Below are 25,578 nucleotides of genomic sequence, written 5' to 3' on the forward strand. Positions count from 1 at the left end.
CAGTATTTGCCAGTATACTTTCAAACACTTGTTTCCTTAAAATGAGCAAATAAATCTTCAATGATAATTAAGAGATTAAATGAATAAATTAAAATTAATATGTCTGTCTATCTTCAAAAATATGATCTTTTATTTAGGATTTTTCTTATTTCCACAATTGCACTACTGCTAAAGCTGTAGTTTTTTTTACTAAATTTATATCTCTTTAATTTCTTGTAGAACTTTCAAACAAACAGAAAATACTAACAAAAGCAATTCCTCAAATTGAAGTTTATTTTATTCTTTAATCTTGAAAGGCCTATTGACTATATGTTGGGGGAAATCTCAATACTTCTTTTTTTTAAAATGCACAGAATGATGTATCTGAATCTAACTCCTAGAACTTTTCTTAAGAGACACTGTGCCTGTTGCCTTTCACGACTGAGTAAAATACCATTTGATGTACTATTCAGGGAAAATATTATTTAATAGTCATTGTGTCAAAGATATTCAAAGATTTAATATTCTGAGTAGTATGCAGAACCACCACATCAATTTAGTTCAATATTTCTCAGTTGGTGAGTCCTTGATAAGTAAGTGGTATTTTGGGATCGCAAGCACACAAGATGTCTATGGATTTTCTCAGTTATCCAGGTCATGATTGTCTCTAAGGTGTTTTTTCAATAGGCAACTAAACTGTTTTTCCCTTGAGGAAAAAGATGTTTTGCTTCTCATCCAAGAAACTTCATCAGTGAATCATGAACCATGAACTGATGAAGCTTCTTGGATGTGTGGTGAAATGCCTTCTTCATCAAGGAAAAAACACAATCCAATTGCCTTTTGAAAGAGCACCTTTGAGACAAGACCCAAAGATACCTTAGAACAGGATTAAAATTAAAAATTAAAATTAAAAATCAAGAATTAAGGATTTAATTTAGAAATGTGTTTTATTTAAGTTTCAGTCAATATCTCAATGTATTCTCAATGTATGCATGCAGAACATTTTCTAAAATACAGTATATATGCACAAACGTACTATAAACAGTCAAAGCAGAAAGAGCCTCTAAAACTGTAAACCAAAATTAAGGCAATTAAAGCAGCACTGTAATTAGTCTGTCAAACCTTCAAATACAAAGCAATGTTTACATTATAGATTTATAGCATAGTATAAAATATTTGAGGCCAGAAGGAAATAGGTTGGGGGGTATATAGCATACTTGCATTGAGAAGCTACATCCAATACTCATATATAAGCCAAGAAAACAAATTTTTGAAAAAGATATATGATTTATACACCTGCAAATTTCATTTATGCAGCTCCTACTCTGAAGTGTTTTTCATATAGGAAGTGTGCAATGTCTGAAACATTTTTTATTAATTAATGGAGAGAATGAGTACCAAAACCTGTTGGATAAAGAAAAACCTATCCAAAATTCAAACAGAATATCTTACTACAATAGTGAAGTAATACAATTTACTGAAAATCTACATTCCTAAGAACATTTATGAAGGCCCTTGAACATAAATTTGTTCTCACTAAAAATTAAATTCCATGCAAATCAATGAATATTCTCCCAATATACAGTACGTTTTAAGAGGTTTATATGCTTCTAGAAACTAGTAAAAATGATGGGGCTAAAAGACATTTACAACTATCTTTATGACAACTACCTATAATATAATTCGAATTTATGCCTATTTGTAGAAAACTTTGGCTTCTCTTATTCAAATATTCAAATAGTAATAACACTTGAAAGGAAAGCTACATATTGCCAAAAAAGGAGGAAAAGAAACAAAGTTAGTTCACTTTAATATTCAATCATGTCAGTATGAAGTGAAAATTGACCTTATTTATAGAAAGCCAATTTGTAATATATGTAAATTAAGTAATTTAAAGGCTAAGAATTTACTTCTCCACATACTGCTTTGGCAAGATGTCTCACTAACACAATTTCATTATGTTTGGATTTGGCTATGAGAAGTTGAGTTAGCCAAGGCAATATTGACCATGACTTTGTAGTCAATTACACTATGACAAATTGCATTCAGCATCTTTCACTTAATTGTGATTAAATCCTAAGAGGAAGGAGGCAGGAAGGTAGGAGTGAGGGTAAACTAGGGAAGATGCATGTTTAGTACTCAGTCATGTTTTGATTAACACTAGTGCTTGTGTAGACCAAACTATGTAAAATTCCAATGTTGTAATATTTAATTGCTTTTCTCATGTATCATATTACTGATAAACATACATAATTTCCATACCATAGTCAGCACTGTACAGGTTTTTATCATTTCAACCATTTAATATTTTCTGCATATCCAAAAGGCTAAAGTAAACCTAATTTGGATTAACAGCATTTGACAAATGAAAATAAATCAAAATACTTTTTATAAGGGTATTTTCACCAAAACATACTTGTCAGAACTGCAGCTTTTCTTGCTCCAAGAAAACTATTCTTATTCTAAATCTTGATGAAGTAGACAATTCCTCATCCTCTACTTTTTTTAAATAATTTCAACTTTTACAATCCCTTTCTTAAAATTTCAACAATCCTATCAACTTCCCCATCTTACTACTTTCCCAATATATGGTACAGTTCCCACCCACCCTTCTAACATTTGTGATTTAGACTTTTTGTCATTCAGAATCCAGAAAATATTTATTTTATTACCGTATTTATCGGCGTATAACACGGTTTTAAAACTAAAATTGTAAGCTGAAACCCTGCCTGCGTGTTATACGCCGATACTGCGCGTTATACGCCGGGTCCACTGTTCCCTCTAAGGTGCGCGGCCGCAAGAAACCCCCGCGCAGAGGTTTCTAACTCCCGCGCAGAGGTTTCTTTCAAAGCAAACGTGGGGAAGTCCTTTGCAGGCAGCTAGAACTGGCTGCCTGCAAAGGACCTTCCCAAACTTGTTTCAGCGGCAGCTCTCAGCCTGGCGGCAGCGTCACACAGACTGTGGAAGGAGGGGGAGGAGGAGGGAACTAAAGAGAGCTTTTACCGAGTCTGCGCCCCACAGCCAGGACTGTCCTTGCGCCCCTCAAGCCGCGTTTCTTCCCCGCAAAGCCCTTCGGGCAACCCGAGAGTTCCGCTTGACGCCAGAAGGGCTTTGCAGGAAGAAACGCGGCGTTTCTTCCTGCAAAGCCCTTCTGGCGCCAAAAGGAACTCTCGGGTTGCCCGAAGGGCTTTGCGGGGAAGAAACGCGGCTTGAGGGGCGCAAGGACAGTCCTGGCTGTGGGGCGCAGACTCGGTAAAAGCTCTCTTTAGTTCCCTCCTCCTCCTCCTCCTCCTCCTCCTCCTCCTTCTTTCTGGAGCCCCTTCCTCAAAGATTTGGTACCAAAGCAATGGCGGTGAGGAAGTTGTGTCTTTTGGATTTTGCACTGTTGTCTTTTCAATGGTTCTCAGACTGGTTGAACCTTTAGCAGCTGGGGTGATATTCTTTACTGTTAAGGTTACAATTGGATGTGTTGGACAAATCTTAAAAGATGAAACTTTTATTAAAACGTTTGACTTAACTAAAAACGTCTTCCTTTTTCTTCTTCTTCTTAAATATGATTTATTTATTTATTTTTACTTCAGAAGTTTGATGACCATTGTACAAACTAATCCAACCTAAATGTAGAGGAGGAGAAGAAGGGGGGGGGATTTAAAAAGAGCAGAGGAAAAAGAAAAGAAAGCATGAAGAAAACATAAAGAAAGGGATGGGAGGGAGGGAAGGAAGGAAGGCACTTTATGTTGAGGAGTTAATGTTATAATTCATGTTCTAATGTTATAAATTTTAATCCAACATTAAGTTCCGAGCTTCCAAGTCATTTATTTTTAATGAAAAAATTTTTTACTCAAATTTTTGTGTTAAAATGGGGGATGCGTGTTATACGCCGGTGCGTGTTATACGCCGATAAATACGGTAATTTGAGTTTATAAACCATCCAATTCCAATAGACTACTTTTTATCACAGCAGTAGCATCGAGTGGCAATAATTTTGTATTTTCAAAACCTAAAAAAAAAAATTACTGAACCTGATATTCCTTCTAGTCAACTAACTACTATAGAGTAATAATTACAAAATATGGGCCTTGATTAAAAATAATTCTGTGCTTATTTTCTGCAAAATTAAGACAGAAAATAAATAACTGCAATGTCATGCTTTATTGTTACTGAACAGAACTATTTTTTCTAAATTTCTATTTTGCTTAAAGCACTTCTAATTTCACAATTAATCTGCTATTAATTTATGCATGTGGCATTTTCTTAGTCATATATGAGTTTAAAAATCACTAGAATTAGGCAAACTGAAAATAAAAGCAAACCATGGCAGAGGTATTATTTTGATATTTTTCGGTTAATTAGAATGCGGATGGAGCTGATCAAGTAGTTGATCCAATTGTGTTGCTGCTGCCATAGAAGAGCAGCTGCCTCTGGTTGTTATGCTGTGGATTTTTAAAGTTGTAATCTGTCAGGAATCACCTGCATATGGGTTAGGTGGCCATATTAATTTGTTTAATAAATAAATACATTCATATTAGGAATTCAATTAATGTTCATGCTGAGCTAGCACTAGGTCCTTCATTTATTTACTATTTTTCTATTATTAAGAAATTAATGCCTACTGTTATAACTCCAAATCAGACCACCTCTCAGTCTATTACAAACTTGATTCCTTTCTACATTTAATAAGTATACTGGATGTAGTATCAAATCCAGCACTTAACTCATAGTCTCTCATTCTGTACCTTATTTCTGTCTAATGGAAGAACTGTGAATAGAAATGTTAAGAATATTAGTTTAACTTAATCAATGAAAATAGAATTTATATCCTCAGCACATGTTCGGTATATTACTTGTATTTTCAACTAGTAGATTATAGGCACAGCATCTTGACTTGCAAACTGCTTTTAAATTAGAGCTCCTAGTTTGTACAAAATACTGTGATCATATGCACAATAAACTGAGTTTTGCTAGCATTTATGACATACTGCCTCAAACATGCTAAAGTTGGCCAAAATAGTTTTTACTTCTATTATGGAACAGGAGTAGATCTAAGAGTCTTTTAAATTTTTCTGTGTTTTCCTAAATAGCATTGTGTAAAAACCTGATTGATCAAAGCAATAGCAATAGCAGTTAGACTTATATACCGCTTTATAGGGCTTTCAGCCCTCTCTAAGCGGTTTACAGAGAGTCAGCATATCGCCCCCACAGTCTGGGTCCTCATTTCACCCACCTCGGAAGGATGGAAGGCTGAGTCAACCTTGAGCCGGTGAGATTAGAACCGCTGAACTGCAGATAACAGTCAGCTGAAGTGGCCTGCAGTACTGCACCCTAACCACTGCGCCACCTCAACATCTGCCAAAGCGATGTTGGGCAGAAGACAGATATATACATATCTCATATACATGAACTCATAACATTGTATCTTAGTCAAAAAATGAGAAATGAAAAATAGGAATTAAAAATGAAATGAAATTTAAAATATATCTAAATGATTTCAAGTAGAAAAGCATATATCTTTAAGTTCTTTATGTAAAACAGAGGTTCTATCTAATAAAAGAGAAAATGAGGATTTTTAAATGAGGAACAGACCTTTTTTAGTGTAGTGTCAATACTGGATCTTGGGGGAAAAATAGATGTAGAAGTAAAGATACAAAAGAAACTAGAGTAGAGTTGAACTGTTGTAAGAAGAGAAAGTATGAGTTCTTTATGAAAAAGTATTAGAAGTTAATTTTTTATCACAAATCTAGACTCCAGGAAATATGTTGTTGAAGCAGTTTAGAACATAGCTAATACAATTATGTTATAATATGCCACAGAAGAGTATAGAATTATGCTAATGGGAATTATTAAAAATATGTTTGATGGAATGATAAAACAGGCCATCAATAAGAAAGATACACATACAAATTATTGCTACAAAAATAGCAATAAAATGTTGTATGTATATAGAGACAAAAAAAATCTATATTTCAAAGAATATGGTGAAAGACCCTAATGAATAGCTAAGAACAAAGGAAGCAGAGAAAATACAGAGCAAACTTGACTGAAAGAAAAATAGTTTTAGAAGTGAAGAAGACTAGAGTTCCCACCAGATGGACATAAAAATAAAGAGGGGCAACTAAAGAGATGGAAAAATGGAAGGAATATTTCAGAAATTAGTATAGGGACGATGGTGATTATAGAGGATTATAGATCTGAAAATTAATGGTATCAAAGACCAAAACATGTTTGATGGGGAAAAAATGGGACAAATGATTTCAAGATTACTTCATGTGCCTTCCTAAAAAATCTAACTATTTACTGGAAAAAGAGAAAATTTGCAAGAGTATGAAATTTATGAGTATTCTTTTGCCCATTTTGCTATAAAGATGTCAGAAGAAATATAAAAAGTTGAGCACTATTGGAATGAAATAATTAAGAAACATAGCAAAATAGAAAGAGATTTGGCAAAACAATGGTTGTTGAATTGATACGAAAATAAAAGTGTGATCTTTTCAAACAAAATTCAGGTAGTTTGGTCTTGTAAGAAAAAGAGGAGCAAAATGCAAAAGAAATATATGAAAGAATTAGTTGAGAGGCAGAGGTACTTTATTTATTAAATTTATATGCCACCCATCTCTGTTGAAGCAACTCTGGGTGGCACACTGAAAGAGCTGTGGTTACAGGAAGCTAATATGGTCCTCAAATAGAGAAAGGACAGAAGTTTAAAGGCAAAGGGGAGACATAAGGGAATGTTTAGAAATAATGGAATCAAGAACAATATGGTTAGAAATAAATGAAGAGAAATTGTTAATATTTAAATTACAATTCCTTTTGTTTCAAGGATGCTTTTTCAAAGCAACAACTGGATTGGGGTTTTTTTCTTGAGAAAGAAAATGTTTCGCTTTTCATCCTAACTGAGGAAGTAACATTTTCTTCCTCAAGAAAAAGTCCAACTGCCTTTTGAAAAAACACCTTTGAGACAACTATGACCTGGATGACTGAGAATATCCACAGACATTTGCAATTCCTTTTCTTATCTCATGCCTTATCTTCTTGGCTTACTTTTCTACACTCTGTATAATGCTACTTACACCAAAAGAGAACAACCAAGCTCAGCCAGCGTCAAGGAACACCACCAACCCCATTTGAAATTACAATGGTATTAAATGGTGAATACAATGGCTCAGGGTTGACTCAGCCTTCCATCCTTCCGAGGTGGGTAAAATGAGGACCCGGATTGTTGGGGGCAATATGCTGACTCTCTGTAAACCGCTTAGAGAGGGCTGAAAGCCCTATGAAGCGGTATATAAGTCTACTGCTATTGCTATTGCTATTACTATTTGCAATCCAGTCCCAACTGGCAACTCTCACACTCACTTAACAACCACATCACTTAGTGATGTAATTTTGAGGACCAATTCCATTTTAAATTGAAGATTACCTGTGTTTATATAAGTAATTACAAAATTTAATCTCTCTCTCTCTTTCTTTCTCTCTCCCCTATCCTCCCTTACTAATTTCTTTTAATTATTTTCTTCACCCATTCTCAAAAGAGGGGATTTACATCAAGCACAAAAATTGATTGTTCTTCATTTTGGTGTCATGCATTAAAACAAACTGCAAAACATGGGAGAATAATGGAATAAACAGACTTTCTGTTAAGCATCACACATTCAATTGATTCCAATTAAAAATTACTTATTACCATTCCTCCCAATACAAAACCATGATTGCAAAGTCACCTAGGATTTATCTAAATTAATAACAAATTGGAACTTTTCATATATCATTTATAGCTTTTTTATACAAAATTCATTGCTTCACACAATCTCTGTATCTAATAATTATATGAAACACACTTTCTACTTTTAAAAAAGGATCCAGAAGACCAAGCAGCACAGCCTAGATTACTCTAAAGATATTGGTTTTTTCACACTGGATCCCCCTCTATCAACTATATCTTTGACCCAAACATTAGTGGTAGAAGATATTACATGGTAAACTAGAAAACAGAAGAATTGTTGTTTCTGATGCTTCCACTCTCCCTCTGCCTATCAGCTGTTGTTGAGGTAGCTGTTGAATACAATTTAAGTGCTATTCAAAAATGGATCATTTGAATTTAGTAATAATTGCACTCTTTTTGAGTGTTCCCTCACAAAACACCTGCATGAAACCTGAGCAAATTTGGGAGATTTAAACATTCTTGTCTAAACATCTGTTAAAACTTGCTTTTTCTACCCTCAGCCTCAAGTATAGTAATTGGTGAAGTCTGAGGTTTGATGAAAAGAAAAACCAATGGATGTATCAAATGGATACCAGAGAATCTGTTGTATATAGTGTCCTATACAAGGCAACATAAAAAAGAACAGTTCTAGTTTAAGATATCATGTCTAAAATAGAGTAGGCATCACCAGTAGAGGTAGCAAATATTATGCGAATATTGCTTTCTGTTGGTTTAAGAACTGGTGGAATGTACTAACTCAAGCATGAAGAGCATAAAAACACTAAATTTGCAGATGTTCCTTTCATGGGTTTTATTTTGCTTAAAAAATTAGTGGGAGGGAATATAAATATGAACATAAAGGTCATGCTTACAAAGGATTTCATCTGCATTCTGGAGGAGATAAGCTGACACTGCACCCCATGCAGGTGACAGTTTATTCCACTTCATTAGATACCTAAATGTCTCCTCATCAGGATTCATAAAACAGCACTATTTCTTTTCCTGAAAAAATCCCCAATGCACAGAATTAAGACATTAGAATTGTTAAGAAGTTACCAAAATCTTTGAGCTATTTGTGCAAATGTACAGTCAGTTGACTCAACTCTATAGAAATTAACAAGTCAAGTTTATGTCTAAATTAGCATCATTACAGCCAAATAGCATGGCAATGTTTTACTACATTTTTTTTTTAGACATAGCCCTGCTCTGACAAAGTGGTGTTGTAGTTTGCTTTCATTTTTGTGGCAAGAAATTTTTTTCAGCAAATAAATGGTAAAACTATTATTGGTTCATCTGATGCTGCTCCATCATTTCCATGCTGTTGAAATGTAGCGCACTCTTTAAAAACACAATTTCTAATTTGCACACAACCTCTTTTGAATTTTTTTTTTATAGAAAAGCGGTATATATATTATAATTCTGTATCTTTGGAACCAATTTTTCAATATGTTGCACAAACATATTTTTACAAATTAGCATATCCGCTTTTTCCTTTACTACAACTTAATGAGGAATATTTCATAGCCATAAATCTATCCCCTGAACAAGTAATTGTGATCTTTTTCCATGTGACACATTTGAAGAAAACAGCTTAATAGCTAAAGTCCAAGGTTGTCTCAGCTATTTTCAGAAAAAGCACTGATAAAAAATGCCTATCTAAGAGGCATGTGGAAAGTACTGAGAAGAAAATTAACTAGGAATGAATAATCTGCAGTACAAATGTATGAAATTCTTATTCCAAATGGACCCTTACGCTAGTTTAAATTAAATTATTTTATTTTATTTTTCATATACTATAATCTGGAAATGGGAGTTTATTCAGATATGTTGATATGACACAGATGAGGGGTTTTGTTTGTTTGTTTCTTTGTTTCCAGCAGCCCTGTCATCTGGGCATTAATTCAGTTCCTTCTGTAATGGAAAACATAAGAGCAAACAATCTCCAGTTAAATCTAGGTTGTAGAAAAAGATCAATTGGCTGACAGGCTGTGAAATCTGGCAGAATATTAAACCAGTTTCATGACAGCAAAGAATTTTTGACCATGATTCCATTATTTAGGTAATTCTAAGTGTGGATCTAACACTAGAAAACCAGACTCCTCTTCAGTCTTTTTACAGGCCACTCAAGAAGTAACTACTAGAAATGGGACCTGATAATCATTTATACATTTATTGCTTAAATAAATGTACTTTATAAGGTGACAGAAATAAATTCCCATCATCAAGTTGTCTTCTAAGATCCCTTCCCTGTAAATTCACCAGAGTCTAAACTTCACTATTTTCCAAATCAGTCTGTCAAGATGACTTTTAATATTCATCCAAAGGCTGAAGGCATATGGATACTTTCAGTAGTTTAAAATTGCCAATGCAAATTCTCTGGGAAAGAAAAGGGATGTACTAAAATAAGAAAAAATGTTTGCTGCTGAAATTATGTTTGCTTCAAGATCCATCCAGAAATTTATTTCTAAATTTATTGAATGGCTCTGCAACAAAATTCCTGCTGCTGAAAAAGCTATAAGGAAGTTGATGGCATAACAAAAGATGCACAATATTGTAACATACATGCTAATATGATTACAAATGGCAGAAGGCTTCCTTGAAAGCTATTAGCAAAGACCAGAGATCACATCTATGGTGTTGTATAATCAACTGTTAATGACAGATACACATGAAATGTTCTTCTGAAAAAATTCATACCTCTCTGATGCCTTTCACATCAGTGAGATCAGTTGTTAACCTACCCAGTACTTCCAAATAATTTATTATTAGAGCCTTTTGCCTTGGATTGCTGGTTGTACCCTAAGGCAACATCAATCATTTTCTCCATTAAGACCAATCTCGTATCATTAAATATGATGGTTATTTACCGTTTTGCTTTTTTATCAGGATAATTAAATGGTTTAATTTTTTTCAAGATTTTTGCAGCAGCCACAATGAATTTCTATAGAACCCCCAGTGTTAGCACAGCACACATAAAATTGACTTTCTTTTCATTGCTTTTTGTCACCAAAAGATCCACAAAACCTATCCTTTAAAAATCTGATAATGTAATTTATTTTTAGTTTCGGTAACAATTTGTGCCTAATTGTGTTTGGACTTCATTATTTGAAGAGATGTTTTCCCATATATATTTTTCTGTAGCAGGGTTTTGTGCAGATCATCTTCAACAGAAGATAAGAGTATTGAAACAATGCTTACTGAGTAAACAGCACTTTCAATGCTAGTCCTCAAGGAAGAAAAAAGGATAACAAAAACAACAACAGGCAAAGAAAACAAAATGGTACAGGAATATGAAATTGAACTTAATTCAAAATTGTAAAATGTCAATCCATTTTTGATGAAACCAAAATTAAAACAATTAATTAATAAAAAATACATTTTTAAAATATGTTCATCTTTTTTCCAAAATGCCATTGAAGTACATCTTTCTTTTAATTTTCTAACTTCAATCTAAATTATGGAAGCCTTTAGAACTAGTTCATTTGAACATTTAATAGTCTCCATACTATTAATTGTACATGCATTTTCCTTCCTATCTAAATTTTTCAAATTTGTTCTCTCGAGACTATTTATATTGGAAAATAAGCAACAGTTCTAAAGACATTTTCATTGGATATTGCAGACTTATTTTCTACACACAAAGAAGGAAAAAATAACTTTGAATGAACTTGTAAAATTCAATTTAAGGCTGAAAAGCAGCTTTCCTTTAGAAAGTGCTGAAGCTCCATCTAGAGGTGTTCTTTTTCATTAATTTCACTTGCAGGATCATCTACAATTAGAAATAATATAAAAGTGTCAGAAACTTCCTTTCTTACCTCTACATTTTGTAATCCATAAAAGAATCTGGCCTGAACTTTTCCTACCAACTTTAGCTCCTTCACTGCCATCAAGTGGTAAGAAGTCAAAACTGATTCTTTAAAAATTAATTTCTTTATATACAGTATAAAAACACAACTAGAGATACCAATATGTAATAATGCCTTGGGAGTAAAGTTGAATGACTCAATAATTCAAAAAGTTCTACTTAGCTGTCTTTAAGCTACATATTGAAAATAAAATCACTAATCCCACACTAATTTTAGTTTTTTTTTTTTTTTTAAAAAAACCATAATGCAACTGATAGGTCATTCTTTTCCTTGCATCCATATTAAACACAATATGTATTCCAATATTTTATCTTGCTCACAAATGAAATAAGACTGATATTTAATATCCAATAATGATATAAAGGAGATTCAGTATAAGTTAATTAAAGCTCATTACATTAGAGCTTTTGATGTAGCAAATAATTCTAACTTCACATACATGCTGGGGTTTCTCCCCCCCCCCCAGGTTTTTAAATTTATCCATTTTTAAAGGAATGCGCTCACAAATGTTATATGCAAACAAGAGATCTCAACAAGACCATCTTAGCCGTCTGTAAGACTGAATGCACATTACTATTTTCCTCTTTTTTTACCATATAGATCAATTAGAAATTCAATTAACAGCACCTTTAAATGGAAGGAACATCTTTTCCATTCTTATCCACTCTAAGCACTCAGCTAAATTGGGAAGACTAGGTATATATCACCTTAGGAAGGAAATTCTACCACGTTGGAGCAACTGGCATATAAAGGCCCACTCTCATGAGGCTAATCAAACAGAAAGCAAGGGGCTATTTGAAAAGAGTCTTCATTGTATGCTAAAGAGTACAGCTAATCATTGCCAAGAAGAATTCAGCAAGGAAAAACTCCCATAAAGTTATGTTTTCTTTTTTAAAGTAACAGCATGCAGTTAAGACAGAGAAATTCTTGAAAATTTTGCATTTTGTGGAGAAAGTGAATAGCAACTTTTTTCCTTGTTCTTTCACAATATCAGAATCTGCAACTAATGCAATGACACTACATGACTTTCAGCTTAGATCAAAGGAAGCATTTCCTTATATGTGAGATAGAGATGTATTCATTTACTTAATGTTTATGCCAATACTGAAATATTATTTTATTTTATTTATCTATATATCAGATTATTGTATTTTAACTCCAATTTCATTTTAAATTGCTTTTATAGAATTTTATTAGTAATTTGTGTTTGGAACTCTATATTTTGATTTGGCCTATGGGTTAATCAATAAACTAAACTAAGCTAATATTTACTCCCAGTATCTGTGAGTATATTTGTATTCTGTTTATGTTGTTTCCAAAGGCATATGATTGGTCACCATGGAAAATGACCATTGGCTTACCTGAAGGGTCCCTTTCTGTGCACTGCGGGAGAGTCCAAGCAAAGGGTTAAATTAGTCTTGTCCTAGGACTGAGGAATCTTTTTCCTTGGCCACACCTCCTGGTGTTGCTTAGCGCCAGATTTTTGACGAGTCCTGGAACCAGTGAAGGCTGGAAGTGTGATGCAAGTCCAAGGTGACATGATGGTCTCCAATCCCTGGACCCGAAGAACCAGGGTGGGTTGGACTCTCCCGCAGTGCACAGAAAGGGACCCTTCAGGTAAGCCAATGGTCATTTTCCTGTGCAGAGTCCTGTTTCCTTGCAGAGTCCAAGCAATGGGACATACCCAAGTTACATGTTACTAGGGCAGGAAGAAGGTCTGTCCTGGGATTCGGTTGTGGTCACAACCCCCTGGAGCACCTGCCTGCCGAACGAAGCTTCGGACGATGTATATATGTCCATTTTATATTTTCTGACAAAGGGCAATGGGGAAGACTACGTAGCTGCTCTGCAGATGTCATCTATGGTGGCCTGGGTTGCCCAGGCCGCGGTGGTGGAGCTCCTCATAGAGTGAGTGGTGATGTGTTGAGGTACTACCCTGGAGTGAGGTTCATATGCAGCTTCAATGCATGCTCTTAGTCACCTGCCAACAGTAGAAGATGTCACCTTCTTACTCAGGGAAGCTGACTGGAACGACACAAAGAGGATCTCTGATCTGCGGAAGTCTGCAGTTCACTTAATGTATGTCCACAGGGCCCGTCTGACATCCAGCGTGTGCCATACACATTTCCTTGGGTGGTTGGGGCGCAGGCAGAAGTTTGGTAAAATTACTTCTTGAGCCCTATGGAATCAGGTGTTGATCTTTGGGATGGAGGCAGGGTCCAGGCGCAGTACGACTCTGTCCGGATGTATGATACAAAGGTCCTCTCGGACCAAATGAGCTGCCAGTGCTGATATGCGCCTCACAGATGTTAGTGCAACAAGAAAGGCTGTCTTTAAGGTGAGGTGTCTTGTAGAGGTTCGAAAGGAGCTGAAGTGAGGGCCTGCAAGACCACCGATAACTGCCAGGTAGGATAATGGTGAACCACCGGAGGGCATAAGTTGGAGGTGCCCTTGAGGAAGCAGCGAATTCTTGGTATCTTGCTGAGGAGTACCAGACCAAAGTGGATAATGCCGCTACGTGACGACAAAGGGTGTTGGGTGCAAGCCCCTGTTTAGACCCTCTTATAGAAAGTCCAATACATGAGAAATAGGTGCTGTGACCAGATCAAGCTGGAAGTTGTCACACCACTTGGCGAAGGTGGACCAGGAGGAATCGTAAATCCTGGTCGTTGAAGGAAGCCTGGACGCCTGGATGGTACATACTACCTCCTCCTATAGGCCCTCTCTCCTTAGGAGGTCCCCCTCAAGTGCCAGACAGCCAACTGGAGCCACTGGGGGTCCAGGTGGACTATGGCCCCCTGGCTGAGGGAAACCTGGCCCTGAGGGATTCACCATAGGCTGGACACTGACAAGCTGATGAGATCAGCATACCAGGACCTCCGAGGCCAGTGAGATGCGACCAGGAGTATCTCCGCCTTCTCCGCTATGATTTTGCGGATCACCTGTGGTAGAAGCAGGAGTGGAGGGAAGGCGTATAGCAGTTCCTGAGGCCACCTGCATCAGAGAGCATCTGTCCCCTCCACCCATGGCGAGTGGAAACGGGAGAAGAAGCGATGGAGCTGCGTGTTTTCTCGGGTGGCAAAAAGGTCGACCACCAGAGAGCCGATCTGCAGGACAACTGGCAGAACAGGACCAGATCCAATCGCCACTCTGCATTGACTATGGTGGTCTTGCTCAACCAGTCCGCCTGAGTGTTGTCCACCCCTGAGATATGGTCGGAGTGGATGGATGCAACATGACGTTCTGCCCACCTGCCCAAGGTCTCCGCCTCTGCCATGAGTTTTCTGGACCTGGTACCGTCCTGGCAATTTATATGTGCCTTGGTGGCCACATTGTCCATCATCAGGAGGATGTGCTGAAGTAGAATGTCCTGTTGAAAATAGGGCAGGGTGAGTCTCGCTGCCCGCAGTTCCAAGAAGTTGATATTGCAAGCCACCTAAGCTGGAGACCACATGCCCTGAGTTACGCAATGTCTCATGTGTGCACCCCAGCCAGCAAGGCTGGTGTCTGTTGTGATGACTCTTGCAGGTTCCTTAAACAGATGTCCCTTCATAGAACTGTGGATTGCCACCATCTGAGGGACCTCTTCACAGTCGGAGGAAGACGCACTTTCCTGGTAGAGTTGCTTCTGTTCACTCTCTGGTGGGGCAGGAGGAGCCACTGCAACTCTTTGGAATTAAGCCATGAACGACCGAGATGCACAAGGTCATCTTCCCCAACAGTTGCGAAAGGAACAGCACAGGGACTTTCCTCAAGCTCTGAACCTTGCGGGCTAGGGAGACTAAGCTGTCTATCCTGTCTTGGGAAATGAACACCCTGCAGTTTGAGGTATCTATCACCCAGGTAGCTTGGTAGTTGGGGTGAAATGACTCTTTTCCAGGTTCAAAGAGAAATTGTGGTTCCAAAGGGACCTCATGGTGATGTGGAGGTCCAGTAAGGCTGTTTTCTGGACGACTATTAGATGAGAATGTCGTCCAGGGAACTTTACAGTCTTACGGTCTGCGCCTGGAGGTGCGCTCCAACTACTGACAGAATTTTTGTGAAGGTCCTGGATGCCGATGACAGGCCAAATGGTAGGGCCTGTACTGATAGTGTCAGTCGGCATAGAAGAACCGCAGGAACCTTCGGTGTTGTGGCCGAATTGGGATGAGTAGATATGCCTCCTTTAAGTCAATGGATGTCAGGAGGTCCCCCTGGCGAATCCCTGCAAGGATGCTCTACACGGATTGCATCTTGAACCTCCTGTATGTGATGTGACGATTGAGGTTCTTGAAGTCCAAGATTACCCTCCCCCTCCCCCCGAGCTCTTGGGTACCAGGAAGAGGATGGAGTAGAATCCCTTCCTGGTCGGGTAGTATCTGCTCTAGAACATTGATCTCCAGGAGATGGTGGATCTCCTGGGTCATGAGCTCCCTCTTGAGAGGGCAAGAGGGGGTTATGCAACAAAGTTCTGAGGGGGCCGAGAGAGGAATTCTAGTGAGAGTCCCTCCCTGATGGTCTAGAGGACCCAGGCATCCTCTGTGGTCTGTTCCCATTGGGGGGATGAACAGTCGAATCTGTCCCCTGATGAGAGGGGATCGGTGATGGTCACTTGGATTTGCGGAAAGGTCTTGTTGGAAGCTCCGCCGAGGTTGGATCTGCGGAAGTTGAACTGCTGCCTACCCCTGTCCCAAAAGGACTGCCTGTCCTGGGACCTGTCTGCTGACTGATTAATTGGTCTGTTCAAGGAGCAGGAGGAACCTGTGGATTCATTGGAACGAAAGAACTGCCTCCTGAATTAGTGAGTGGAGTTGTGTCCTGTTTTTTGTTCAAGGTAGGCAGGATCTTTTGCTTATCCTTAGATTCAATCAAAAATGAGTCTAAAACCTCCCCAAACAATTTAATAGTCCCCTTGAATGGCGCAGAAGCCAACTTCACCTTGTTATTCTGGTCCACCTGCCAATGGTGAAGCCACACAAGGCGGCAGGACATCACATTGGAGGCTAAAGCACTGGAGGCAAATTTAACTGCGGAAAGGGAGGCATCAGCCAAGTACTTGGGGCTGTTGACCTTATTTTGTAGGGTCCATCCCCAATTTGAATGTATGCGTGTTGGAGAATTTTAATCTTTATTTTTATTTTGTTTGTTTTTTTATTTTCTTATTCTGTGTAAACCGCCCGGAGTCCTCCGGGATTGGGCAGCCTATAAATTCAATAAATTAAATTAAATTAAATTACTGTGCCGCTGCAATAATTTTAGTTATATCCTGGCGAAGACAAGTTTAGCCTGAAGTTCTGTTGAAAAAAGACGTGGAGGAAGACGTAGCCCAGGTGTTGCCAGATGGGTCTTATGGCAGGCCTTCTCCACTTTCTTGAACTCTGCCTTGAGGCCTTCTTAATAGGTCGGTGGGTTAGAAGTGAGGGCCGCTATAGGAGGGTCTACAGAAGGCAGGACCAAAATGTTCTCCAGCGCGGGATCCACTGAATACAACTTTTTGTCGCCGCCACTGGGAGCGGCCAGGGAACAGGTTGGACCCTTTGCCACTAAACAACATCCATGAAGAGACTGGGAATTGGAACCAGGTCCTGCTGAGGAACCTGTACATTAAACATGCTGTCATTAGGATTAGCCAGGGTGGAATCCGAGGATCTCCAACCGGTCTTGGTCTTGGTACCCACTTGAGAGATGTTCTTAGCCTTATGCAAGATGAACTTAAATAAACTGGGCTTAAAGAGACCAGAGAAGGCAGGGGCATCCGGGGGAAGGCCCTCATCCTCCGAAAGTTCTTGCTCCTCCTGATCTGGGTGCTCCAAAATGGAAGCCTCGCTGAGCGCCGAGGATTCCAGAGAAGGATGTCAGGCCCATCTGGCAGTAGTGGTAGCCTCCTGCCTGGGCTAACATGAAGTAGGATTAACTGACAATTGGTCTTTCTTTTGGAGCCCCTCAGGTATGCCCTGGGAGATGGCGCAGGCGACAATCGCTTGCATGTGGGCAGATAATTCAGGTTCCTGAGCTTCTCTGATGTCAGGCCCGCCCCTGTCCCTGGAAGAGGAGGGATCCTGTTGGACGAGGAAAGAGTCAGTAAACCCCCCAGGAATGGGCCCCACATGAGTGGGTCCCGGCTCAGATACAGAAGAAGGGGGAGGAGAGCCCGGGTCTGCCAGTGACCTATCTGGAGATAAATCTTGGGACTCTTCCTCCTCATCAATAACAGACAGGAGATCTCCCCTTGGGAGTGGCAGGAGGACCAGCTCAACTCGAGTAGTGGGTTGTGGGGCCTCCAGTGCCGCCTGATGCTGGGCCTTCTTGAACTATTTTTCGAAAGCCCGCTGTCACTGTTCGGCATCCCTGACCGTTGCTGTGGATGGAGCTTGATAGGGATGACTATCTTGACTTGCACCCTGCCCTTCTTCGCCCTCTTGCCCTTACCTGAGGAAGTTCTCTGGCTAGGGGTCTACCATCAAGGGAGGCGGATGGTCCAGGATGGTCCATGGCTTGGTAGCACGATCTTCAGCCAAGTGGACCTAATCAGGTGGTGATGGAGACTCTGGTGGCTGGCACTGGAGCAGTTGACAGGCAGCTAGTGTTTAATCTGGAAACAGTCAATGAGAGGAAGCCGAGTTGAGAAGGTTGGGGCTCTGAAAGGAGTCCGATGGAATGCCAGCCACTTAAACAGGAGGTACAATGATGGAAATGCAGCTGTGGCAAGACCAAACAGATAAGGCAGAGAGAGTCACTGGAGCTAGAGGTACAACCCTTCCTGTGCTGGTGTATGACCACCAGGTGGCCAAGACACCAGTGTCGTCCTTAAGATCGTTTGGGGTAGCAGTGGCCCTGCCGGAGACCCGAACAAGGGCCAGCTGACCACCCTGCAGCTATCTGTGAAGCGTGGATGAGCATTTTGGAGCTGTTGGAAAAGGATGCGAAAAAAAGACCTTCCAAAATGACTGCTGCAAGGGTGCGAGGGTGAGGAGAGGAAATGCCAGCCGCAAGTTTTAGACCAGCCACACACTTCTCCGCAGCCAGCTTCACCTTCCCAAGAGTTAATCAAGTAAAGCGCTTGCTTCTGGCTGCCGCCAGAAGCCTTGCCGCCCTGCCGTGCTTTTAAAAGCATTCCGGCAGTTCCCCGCTGTCGTCCTGAAGCAGCGCGGCAAGCGGAGTACCCCCCACCTCCACCCCTACTTCCGAGTCTCTCTGGAGCCAATGAATGCAAATTAAAGAGGGAAAAAACAATAAAAATTCTAAAAATCAATTCTAACTACTGGGAGAGAACTATACATCAAGGAAAAGAAAAAAATTAAGAAGGCGAATGGAGAGTCCAAGCCTGAACTAAATTAGTAGCTGGAACTCATACAAACAGTCCCTAAATAGACCAGACTGAGGAAAAAATCTGGCGCTAAGCAACACCAGGAGGCGTGGCCAAGGAAAATGATTCCTTAGTTCTAGGGCAACAAGACTAATTTTACCCACTGCTTGGACTCTCCAAGCAGCGCACAGGAAAATAGGACACTATCAAAATCCTGGGCATGATCAAGCACAATTATTCCTATGTCTTTTGTTAGATTTTATTAAAACAGCGTCTTCAGGCTGCATATTTCCATTATATTTCCATTTCTAAAATAATGACTTCTCTCCCATCAGTCTTTTCCCAAGATAAAATTTGTAGCATAAAAGATAAATAGTAATAGGGTTTAAATCACCCAGCATTCATTTTCCTGTAGAAAAATGACTTTCCAGTAGTATTTCAAAGGCTGAGGTACATTGAGAAGGGGTGAACAGCACCACCACTTTCTCTCTTAAAAAGGCCTCACCTGGATCAGCAATCGACAGCTGTTGCTTCTTAAATGTGCTTCAGATTAGTTAAACCATACCGTTTAATGTAATAATATAGCTCATGATACATATTGCAAATAAAGTAAAACTTGTTCTTTGCTTCTAATAGTCCTGCCTAAAAAACAGCACAATAATATGGGGAAAAAATCCATCCTTGTGCACATCTTCCTAATTTATGGCATCAGGAGCCATAAAGCAAAATTTTAAAAGCTGTCTCCCCACTCCCAATTCTGTTAGAAAATGTTCACTGTGTAGTATTTGAAAACTGTATTTACTGAAACCCAGCTTTATCTACAATCACTTCCATTAGATCTTAAAAAATAGCAAGGAAATGGAACAAGTTATAATCCATGATTCATTGCTCCCCCCCCCAAAAGGAAAGATGGAAAAACACCAACTTTTTTGTGCTAATAATGAAATACAGTGACTCCTAATTTTTTAAAAAAAAATGATCCAAGAAGACTGTCAACTCAAGCAAGCATCTTTTTCAAGTTGGACCAGTGTATGTTTCCCATGTCTTGTGAACATGAAACAAGCTCTAATAATACGAGGGTGGAATTAGAGGACTCATGCAGGCAGTTGCTAGGCAACTACTCATACGTGTACCAATACCATTGCCTTTCGTCAAAACCCCAAAGCACTGGTTGTTTCACACATTTAATTGGAGGAATTCACAGACACAGAATGTGATAATCCTACCAATCGTGGTAAGCACTGGTTAAATGCATGAAGCTATCTTGTTTTTAGTAACTGCACACAATACAAGCTGCTTTAAATAAATAAAAGCAACATAATAGGTTACTTTGTTTCTAGAATCAATGATAGACATAAAAATCACAATCATACCTTGATATTGATCATTCTCAGTACATAACAGCAGATACATTACAGCTCTAATATTGGATTGAAGCAGTGACCAACTTGCTTTGGAAAGGGCTCGTTGTCAAATTTTCACTGAAAAGTCTGTCTGGACTAACAAGAGATGGTAGAAAAAGCAACACAAATTTATCTGGCATTTTAAAAATCAATTCTGCTAAATCAACAAGCATGGATCAAGAAGCCCTAGGTTTCAATGTTGTGCCAATTCCTATAAAGAAAAAACTCCATCTGAAAGACATCTAATGTTCAAGACTATGCAGAATAGAAGAAAAATATGTTTACAAGTATAGGCCTTGTTAAAAATTGTGTGCATCTTCTGACCTTATAACTTCTGAACATGGGTGGGGGGGAAGTAGACCAGCATTTCATTGTGAGTCGTTTAGCACTTCAGGTTTCAGTCATTATAATAAGTCCAGGATGATGGTTTATGCTAAACCATAGCATAAAATATTAATCCGTATTGCAAACTGTTGACTTCTAAATATATAATAAAAAAAACATTTACCACAATGTACCAAAGTACTATTAAGCTTCTTAAACAAAAAAGCATCAATGGGTATAATAAGTATTGAAGAATTTAAGAGATTGATCCATTTTCATGAATTTGGAAAGCAAAAGGGGGGGGGGGGACCCTATTGAGTTTTTAATACACTGGTCCAGACATTGAGAATTAAAATTTCATGCAAAGTAACTTAGCAAGAGGCTTGAGAAATTTACAATTACAATAACTGGTACTTCGTCTGGTTCTATTAAAGGCCATTCAGTATACTCAAAAACTGTTCAATTCCTGCTGTCTGAGCAAGAAAAATAAGAGTGTGAAAAACCAAGCAGTTCTAGATCTCTTTATTGCATAGAAATAAACTCTTCGAGTCAAGTTCAATTTCTGGTAACTTATTTGGACACAGAAGAAGCAGCAATATGAAAGTGGTTTAAGTGCTATCGTCTTCCAGAATATTTTCTGATTTCCCAATTTAATCTGCAACTCTTGTCATTCCAAATGCCTATCCTAGAATCAATGAAACGAGCTATTTAGCTCAGTGAGAAATGATTATTTATACAAAATTTAAGATTATTTTTTTACATTTACTGGTCAGAAGTGATTTTTTTTTAAAGTTAAAATGTCCTTTATAAAGATATTTTCCTTCAGGATTAGTCCAATTTAGATATTCTTTTATCTGTCAAGAATTGCTTAAGACAGGATCAAAAACATCCTTTTTTAATTACAATTCCAACATCCTTGATCACTGGTCATTCTAACTAACTTGTGGTAATATGGGAACTAAATTTCCCAATCCCTGTGTTCCATTCAGGATATCTTAAGAGCATTGACTCATCTAGGAGCACCTCTTTTTGTTCCACAGGTTCCATGCCTCCTCAGGTTTCTTTATTACCTTTTTTTTTTTAAAAATGAGCCTCTACCCAATCATCCTGCATAGTAAATCTGGTGGAGTGTATCCATCCTTGCTTTCCTTGATCTCTCAGCAGCCTTTGATACCATTAAGCATAGTATCTTTTGAGCCAGCTATGAGATTTATGGCTGGGTGGCACCATCTGCACTCCTTTCTGAAAGCCAGTCTCAACTAGTGTTGATAGAGTGAGAGATCCAGTTCACGGGCGCTCTTTTATTGCAAGAGACAGATTGCAAGGTTCAGTATTCTCCCCGCTCCTTTTCTAATATCTGGATTAAGTCACTGGATGAGATCATCTGTTACCATGGAATAAATTAGCATCAGTATGCTGATTATCTCAACTTCAAATCCCTGATGACCCAAGAGATGCTGTCCCTGCCCTCTCGCAGTATTTGTGGGGCTCTGAATGGGGGACAACAAATTTTGGCTGAACCTTGGTAAGAATGAATGGTTTGGGGCACATGGGGCTTTGAAATCTAGGAATTTAATATATTTAGTTCTGGCTGGAGTTGCATTGCTCCAAACAGGCCTGGTACATAACTTGGGGATTTTCCTGGGCTTGTGACTCTTGCTCAAAAAGCAGGTAGCAGTCATGGCTAGGAAAATCTTTACACAACTTCATAATCATGCACCATTTGTTCTCTTTCCTGGATCAGGAATCCCTGTGCTCAGTCACCCAAGTCCTGGCCATCTGACCCCTGGACTACTAGAATGTGTTTTATATGTGGCTACTCTTGAAGAGTATTGGAAATCTACAGCTGGCACCGAATACAGCTATGTGGACAGTTCTTGGGGCCGCTAGAATGATCCACAGTACGTCACTATGGTGTGAGCAGCACAGATTGCCATTTTGCCTCCAGGCCCAATTGACAGTTTTCATTACCTTTAAATCCCTTCTTGGCATGCGTTCAGATTACCTGAGGAACTATCTCACTGCAGAGGGGCATGCTAGGGAACCTGTCAAGGAATTCTAGCTGGTAGGGTTCAGGAGAACTTTTTTCTGCCATGGCTCCCGCCTTCTAGACAATTGTGTTTCCCAAGGTAAAATCTGTATCCACATTTTTGGCCTTCGAAAAGAGTCTGAAAACGTGGCCTGGAGCCACAATGGGAGCATGTCATTCTGGAGGTGGTTAATGAACTAGGAGAAGATCCCATCTCCTCCCCATAGGCATCTTGCTCCTTTCCTTTCCATCTTTGCTGATTTTTAATTTCAGCAGCCAAGAAATTAAAAGAGGCTTGCTCCTGGGGAGGAAAGCTATGGCAAATCTAGACAGCATACTAAAAAGCAAAGACATCATCATCCTGCCAATAAAGGGCATATAGTCAAGGCTACGGTTTTCCCAGTTGCAATGTATGGCTGTAAAAGTTGGACCATAAGAAAGGCTGAGCACCAAAGAATTGAGGCCTTTGAACAATGGTGCTGGAGAAGACTCCTGTGAGCCCCTTGGACTGCAAGGCAATCAAACCAGCCAGTCCTAGAGGAGATCAACCCTGACTGCTCTTTAGAAGGCCAGATCCTGAAGATGAAACTCAAATACTTTGGACACCTAATGAGAAGGAAGGACTCACTGGAGAAGAGCCTAATGCTGAGAAAGATTTAGGGCAAAAGAAGAAGGGGACGACAGAGAATGAGGTGGCTGGATGGAATCACCAAAGCAGTAGATGTGAGCAGGAAGGCCTGGAGGAACGTTGTCCTCAGGGTTGCAATGGGTTGAACACAACTTTGCAAGTAACGACAATGGCAATTAATTTTAGAGTTACTATTTATTGTTTTAATGTTTCGTGTGGTTGCTTTTATTAAATGCAAGCTGCCTAGAATTGCTGCAAGGTGGGAGGGGGAGAGATGGAGGGAGGGAGGGAGGGAGAGAGAGAGAGAGAGAGAAGCATCTGTTGCAAATACCATATTTTCAGGAATGCTCAAAGGCTCACTTATACCATTGAAAATAAAAAAATGGTCACAAGCTGCAGTACAGTCCTTCTGAATGTATGACTTCCTGCTATCCAAATGAAAACAATCAGAGGGGCAGTATAAACAATTGGGGAGGAGGGGCTATAGGAAATGTTTACTGATTTTCCTTTCAATAAATAAATATTATGTGCTAGATCACAGGTCAGCATCGTTACATGTGTTTAAAATTCTACATGACATGAGCCTAAGATAGTGGTACTTTGATACAGGATGTGTATTACAAAAATATTATATTATTACTATTAAAATATTGCTTGTGGGTTGTGTTTGGAACTCTCCTGCTCTTTTATGTTTTTTTTAATTAATCATTTTGTTTTGAATGCTATTTATATATTTATGCAGTTTTCTCTTATAAGCCACTTAGAATCAGATGAGAGACAATACAGATTGAATTAAATTAAAAAAATGGAACTATACGGAACAAAAATTAGAAAGGGTTACTGAAAAGTTGCTGTAACTTCACGTCATGTTGATTCCCAAAGATATTTAAATCCATCCACCTGAATCTAATACTGAGTACTTTTCTTCACCATATCATGAGTGAATTGGGGATCACATAAATCTATTAAATAAATAAATAAAATAAATCTCACTGCATGAAGAAAGCACATCTATTTCTAAACCTGAAGAAAGTTGTACAGCAATGTCCATAAAAATTCATATTGGACTCCACGTCCCCACTTGCAACGATTTATGGTCATTCAATTGTAGAATAGTAAGGAAAGTGACATGTTTACTGACCTTTTAATTTTAAGGATATTTTCAAAGGTAGAAACTGAGGAATTCAACAAAGTGCAAAGTGAAATAAATGAAGACTTCAACTGAACCTTGGTAAGGCTTAGTGGCTGTGAGTTGGTCCTGCTGTATACAGGAGTTTATCATCTTTGGTGGGATTGCACTATCCTAGACAGACCATAACGTGGAAGTCATTTTAGACTCATGGTTCCTGCTTTTCCTGAAAAGCAGTTGGCAACTGTGACTAGGAGGGCCTCTGCCCATTTCAGCGTTGTACACCAGTTATACCCTTTCCTGGACAGGAAGGCCTTCTATTTGATCACTCATTCCCTGGTTATCTCCTGATTGGACCACTGCAACGTACTCTACATGAGGCTACTCTTGAAAAATATCTGGAAGCTTCAGTTGGTGCAGATTGCAGCCGCATAAGCCATGTTGGGTGCCCAAGAAGGGCATATATAACACCTCACATGAAGGATAAAGAGGCCCACATAAATGTGGGGCTGGCTAGCCCCAGGAGAACTCCCCCTCATAAACATTTTCCATTATTTTCTTTGTAATGATGAAATATAACATTTTTAAAGTAGTAAAACCAATTATTAAACCATTAAAAAAGTTCCTGGATAGAAAGGGGAAAGAGAATAAATGTCAGTTGTATTTGAATTCAATTTTGGATTAAGTTTAATGGATATCTGTCAAGAATGCAAAGTTTCATATTAATAAAATTCATTTTAAAAAACCCTCCTAATTTAAATAAAAGGAACTAGCATTTTTAACAAACTGATGTAGTGATTGGAAGAAACTTTTACTATTTCCTTGTCTAAGAAATATCAACATAACAAATCTATTTCAGAGCAGTAAACCCAAACTTCAACACTATTTCCTTAATCCTTAATCCTTTAACTTTTAGTTTCACCACCAACTAGTCAGGTCCAAAACTTTCACATATGCTATGTATTTATTTATATCCAGTTTTCAGTGTATGGTAGCCTGTAGTCAAAATAAACAAAATAGCAGCAGAATATCAAATCAAAAATAAAATAAATGAAACCATATCCAAACAATCAGCAACAATTGCACTATATATAAAAGCCAGGTATAAAAACAAAACAAAAAAATAAATCTGATATCAAGTGGACTTCAAAACACAAGAAAGTTGTTAACACAACTTTAAACAAGAAACTTTGCATCAATACAAAATAGGATAACATGAAAGATATTAGGTCCAAG

The 25,578-nt window shown here is 38.7% G+C and overlaps 1 protein-coding gene across 1 annotated transcript in view; it reads right to left on the reverse strand.

The window, feature by feature from the left end:
• The window catches only part of DNAJC1 (DnaJ heat shock protein family (Hsp40) member C1), a 109,071-nt gene that overhangs the window by 81,888 nt on the left and 1,605 nt on the right, over window positions 1-25,578 (reverse strand). The gene's annotated exons all lie outside the window — the stretch shown is intronic.

This window comes from Thamnophis elegans, chromosome Z, assembly GCF_009769535.1.
Source record: "Thamnophis elegans isolate rThaEle1 chromosome Z, rThaEle1.pri, whole genome shotgun sequence".
In the NCBI taxonomy this organism is placed as follows: domain Eukaryota; kingdom Metazoa; phylum Chordata; class Lepidosauria; order Squamata; family Colubridae; genus Thamnophis; species Thamnophis elegans.